Source organism: Hyperolius riggenbachi, chromosome 3 (genome assembly GCF_040937935.1).
Source record: "Hyperolius riggenbachi isolate aHypRig1 chromosome 3, aHypRig1.pri, whole genome shotgun sequence".
NCBI lineage: Eukaryota > Metazoa > Chordata > Amphibia > Anura > Hyperoliidae > Hyperolius > Hyperolius riggenbachi.
In genome coordinates, this window is record NC_090648.1 from 16,971,942 (window position 1) to 16,977,676 (window position 5,735).

Here is a 5,735-nt window from a genome sequence, read left to right on the forward strand (position 1 = left end):
TTATACATAATTATTGTAAACATTAAGTATTTTTTTCATTATGTTACTTTCACTGCAGTTCCTCTTTTAGTTTAGAAATGGAGGGGTTGGTTAAAGAGAACCTGAACTGAAAATTAAAAGTCAAAATAACTATACACAGATCATACTTACCTCCTGTGTAGTCTACTTCTCAATCTCTTTCTCCTCTCCTGCATCCTGTTTGTCCACTGTGATCAATGGATTTCTCTGTCCTCCCTTATGAAAATGGCCATTTCCCCATAACAGCTTCCTGGTCAGCACACCGTTAAACTGTAATATCGCCTACTTGAGCAATAGGGAAACATGGGCATTACCTTGCACATTCAGTTGTAACTAACAGCTGTTGATATATAACTGACAGCAACTGGTATGTTTCAGTTCTGACAAAATATTGTCAGACCTGGAAGGGATCACTGTAAGAAGAAAATGGTGAGCTTCTGGCAGGAACTGACGGTGAGGTAAGTTAGTATGTAATATTAATTTACATTGTGTGTTTATTTTAAATAATTGTACTCAGTTCAGGTTCCCCTTTAAGGTTAGGCATTGGTAGAGGGAGGGTTCAGGGTGAGAATAGGGTTAGGTTTAGCTGTATTCAAATATTGGTATCTTTTACCGATATTTTACTATTGTCAAATAAATGGCGGCTATGGGTGGAATTTTTGCAACTGCTAAATATCAGGTGCTGCGGACACCCAGAATGCGGAATAGGGCTACAAATAGCAGGCGCAAGTGCCAATATTTAGCATGTGCCCAAGTTTCCCCCCAACATCTGCTATTTACATGGGTGCCTATGGCAGAACATCTGCTGATCGTGCCAAATTTGCCATTTCCTTGCACAGCTCCTCTCTTTTTAACATGTAATCATATTGGGAATTATTGATGTAATATACTTCTATGAGGAATAGTAATCTACTAACCTGATTTCCCCTCTGTATAGTAACATGCTATCCCCCCCTTATATGCTATCCCTCTGTATAGTAACATGCTATCCCCAGTCATATCTGACCTTATATGCTTCCCTAACCTTCATATTCATCCCTTCACAAGCTGTGGCCACAGGAATGGGAAATCTGAGTCTCTCTCACTCCTCTTACGTCGTCTATGCTCTTTATGGCCAAATTGTACATATAAAATACACATATTGGCCACTAGATGGCAGCAGAGCGCACACAGCTCTACGTGTCCCATGTGATGAAGCGCAGGACGTGCAAACGTAAGCAATTGACGTCACTGGTGTTGATTTGAAAACCAGCGGCGCTAGGGCGGGCGTGGCGTTACGCTGGGGGCGTGGCTTCAGCAGCACAGGAGTCACTGGGGGAGCTCCAGCCTCGTGGTGTGACGTCTCTGCAGCTCTCTATGGTATATACTATATACTGTGTACAACCAGAGCCCTGACTGCTGCAGGGCTCTATACTGCTGGGGGGGGGGGGGGGGGGGGTGTTATATTAGGGTGTATTATAGTGTGATGTGTTACAGTATAGTGTTGTTTACTAAAGTGGCTTGTATTATATAGTGTGTGTTATTGTAGGGTGTCTTATATAGTGGGGTGTAATACTATATAGTGGGGTGTAATATAGGGTGCTGTGTTATACTGAGGTGTAATATAGTATAGTGGGGTGTACTACTATATGGTGTGGTGTAATATAGTATAGTGTAAGACTGTATATTGTAATGCATTATAGTGGGACGTGTTATAGTGTGATGTGCTATAGTGGGGTGTATTATATACTGGGGTGTAATACAGTATAGTGTGGTGTAATATAATATAGTGGGGTGCAATATAGTATAGTGTAAGACTGTATATTGTAGTGCATTATAGTGGGGTGTAATATACTGTATAGTGGGGTGTACTACTATATGGTGGGGTGTGATATAGGGTGCTGTGTTATACTGGGGTGCAATATAGTATAGTGTAAGACTGTATATTATAGTGGGGGTGTGTTATAGTGTGATGTGCTATAGTGTGGTGTAATACTGTATACTGGGGTGTAATATAGTATAGTGGGGTGTAATACTATATGGTGTGGTGTAATATAGGATGCTGTGTTATACTGGGGTGTAATATAGTATAGTGGGGTGTAATACTGTATACTGGGGTGTAATATAGTATAGTGGGGTGTAATATAGTATAGTGGGGTGTAATATAGTATAATGGGGTGTAATACTGTATACTGGGGTGTAATATAGTATAGTGGGGTGTAATATAGTATAGTGGGGTGTAATACTGTATACTGGGGTGTAATATAGTATAGTGAGGTGTAATATAGTATAGTGGGGTGTAATATAGTATAGTGGGGTAGAATACTGTATACTGGGGTGTAATATAGTATAGTGGGGTGTGTTATAGTATAGTGGGGTGTAATATAGTATAGTGTAAGACTGTATATTGTAGTGCATTATAGTGGGGTGTAATATAGTATAGTGGGGTGTAATATAGTATAGTGGGGTGTAATACTGTATAGTGGGGTGTAATACTGTATAGTGGGGTGTAATATAGTATAGTGGGGTGTAATATAGTATAGTGGGGTGTAATACTGTATAGTGGGGTGTAATACTGTATAGTGGGGTGTAATATAGTATAGTGGGGTGTAATATAGTATAGTGTAAGACTGTATGTTGTAGTGCATTATAGTGGGGTGTGTTATAGTGTGATGTGCTATAGTGGGGTGTATTCTATACTGGGGTGTAATACTGTATAGTGGGGTGTAATATAGTATAGTGGGGTGTAATATAGTATAGTGGGGTGTAATATAGTATAGTGTAAGACTATGTTGTAGTGCATTATAGTGGGGTGTGTTATAGTGTGATGTGCTATAGTGGGGTGTATTCTATACTGGGGTGTAATATTGTATAGTGGGGTGTAATATAGGATACTGTGTTATAATGGGGTGTAATATAGTATAGTGTAAAGGTGGCCATACACTTATAGATTTGCAGCAGATTTCGACCATCAGATAGATTTCTGTCAAATGCCTGTCAAGTCGGAATCTGACAGGAATCTATCTGATGTGTGCCACACACTAGGGACAGATTTCCAACAGATTGCAAAATGAAATCTATTGGAAATCGGTCTAAATGCATTATTGGACCATTAGATCCAATGCAACTCTATCGGCCATCGATCTGCTGGCAGCAGCAAATCGACCTAGATATTCCATCCTGTCAAATCGACTGAAATCGTCTGCAAATCGATTGATTGATATCTGATCGATTTGGTCGATTGGTCAATCAACAGCTGAAATCGACCAGTCTATGGGCCCCTTAAGTCTGTACATTTCAGTGTATTTTAGTGGGGTGTAATATAGTATAGTGGAGTGTAATATAGGGTGCTGTTATACTGAGGCAGGGCTGTGGAGTCGGTCCAAAAATCCACCGACTCAGACTCCTCAGTTTAGGATTCCGATTCCACCGACTCCTCGACTCCTCCTCCTCTAATTTGCATATTGCAATTTTGTTGATTAAAAGTATGTAACATGAAATTAGTCTCTTAACTGCCAACGCTTAGGAATTTTACAAGACAACTGAAGTGAGAAGGATATGTAGACTACTATATTTATTCCCTTTAGACTAAAACTAGTCCTTGGTAAGAGTACTTGTAAAAGGTACAAACCGGAACAAAGAACATCTATCAGGCCCTAGGCAATGTAAGTGTGGGTACATGTAAGAATGATGTGCAGGTGCTCTGAAGGGGAATAAGGGAATTCTTCCTATATTACACTTCATGTACAATCTGAACAAGGTTTATGGGTGACAGACAACACCTCTGTGTTCAATGTGCACAGCATTCTCAGTGGATTCCCTGCAGCTCTGTGGGGAGAGCATATGTAGAGTATAGTACTACTGTGTAACAAAGTAAACCTGAGACAGATGAAATTAAAGTTTTATACAGACCTGGGGCTTCCTCCAGCCGCCTCCCTCGTTGTCCTCCACCACCTGGATCTTCTGGTATGAGTCCAGGTACTTGAGCCAGTCGGGCGTAGTGCGTATGCACACACTCCGCCGTCAGGAGCATACTACACCTGTGCAGCACTATTGCGCAGGTGCAGAATGTTCCTGGCTGTGGGAGCGGCATGCGGCCGGACAGCGCTGACTGGCTGAATTACCAGGACTCATAGCAGAAGATCCGGGTGGTGGAGGACAGCGAGGGACTGATTAGCCTGAAGGGGGCTGGAGGAAGCCCCAGGTATGTATAAAACTTTACTTTTCATCCGCATCAGGTACCCTTTAATTTGTAGTCACCAAGCCAAATTTTAACAACGTATCAAATTATTTGATTTCATCAGCAAAGGCAGTGCATACATTTGCATAAATCAGCATCAATGCAGAATTATTTCCATCTCATTGACCATCTCTATTAGTGACACAGCTACACATCAGGCTTTATTCTTACAGCATAGATGTTATTTAGTATATATAAGAGATTCCTGTGTACACATCATATATACAGTCACAATCAGATCTGTATATCTGACCTTAAAAATACGGGGACTGCTTTATTAAAGCAGCACAAGTAACTATTACTGTATATATACATTATTTTAATGACTATTATCTGAGAAATAGAACAATTTATCATATTTTCTATTTTAATTACAGTTACAAATTCAGTAGGAGTCGGAGTCGGTGCATTTTTTTCCGACTCCAGGCACCCAAAATTGCCCGACTCCACGACTCCGACTCCACAGCCCTGTACTGAGGTGTAATATAGTATAGTGTAAGTCTGTAGATTGCAGTGCATTATAGTGGGTGTGTTATAGTGTGATGTGCTATAGTGTGGTGTATTATATACTGGGGTTTAATAAAGTATAGTGGGGTGTAATACTATATGGTGTGTAATATAGGGTGCTGTTATACTGGGGTGTAATATGGTATAGTGTAAGACTGTATATTTCAGAGTATTCTAGTGAGGTGTGTTATAGTGGGGTGTAATATAGGGTGCTGTTATACTGGGGTGTAATATAGTATAAGTCTGTATATTGTAGTGTAATATAGTGAGGTGTAATACTGTATGGCGGGGTGTAATATTGGGAGGGGGCCTGACACAGAGGCAGAGTCAGCCACATGGGGGAAGGGAGGGGGCCTTACACAGAGGCAGAGTCAGCCACATGGGGGAAGGGAGGGGGCCTGACACAGAGGCAGAGTAAGCCACATGGGTGAAGGGAGGGGCCTTACACAGAGGCAGAGTCAGCCACATGAGGGGAGGGAGGGGGCCTGACACAGGCAGAGTCAGCCACATGGGGGAAGGAAGGGGGGCCTGACACAGAGGCAGAGTCAGACACATGGGGGAAGGGGGGGGGGGGGCCTGACACAGAGGCAGAGTCAGCCACATGGGGAAAGGGAGGGGGCCTGACACAGAGGCAGAGTCAGCCACATGGGGAAAGGGAGGGGGCCTGACACAGAGGCAGAGTCAGCCACATGGGGAAAGGGAGGGGGCCTGACACAGAGGCAGAGTCAGCCACATGGGGAAAGGGAGGGGGCCTGACACAGAGGCAGAGTCAGCCACATGGGGGAAGGGAGGGGCCTGACACAGAGGCAGAGTCAGCCACATGGGGGAAGGGAGGGGGCCTGACACAGAGGCAGAGTCAGCCACACAGTGGAGCAACCACTGTAGAGGGATGTAAGTGATACCGCAAGACACGGAAGGGGTGGAAGAAACAGCCACCCAAATTTTCTTGTTTTTGTGGGGGAGGGGGTTCTGTAGGAACTGTGAAAGGGAT

At 43.0% G+C, this 5,735-nt stretch overlaps 1 protein-coding gene across 1 annotated transcript in view; it reads left to right on the top strand.

The window, feature by feature from the left end:
- The first annotated feature begins 1,269 nt into the window (after positions 1–1,269).
- Positions 1,270–5,735, top strand: part of LOC137561831 (uncharacterized) — an 83,747-nt gene continuing 79,281 nt past the window's right edge. Inside the window, exon 1 of the mRNA XM_068273187.1 lies at positions 1,270–1,377. The gene's annotated coding sequence lies outside the window, so the exon portion shown is untranslated. The remainder of the gene's footprint in view (positions 1,378–5,735) is intronic.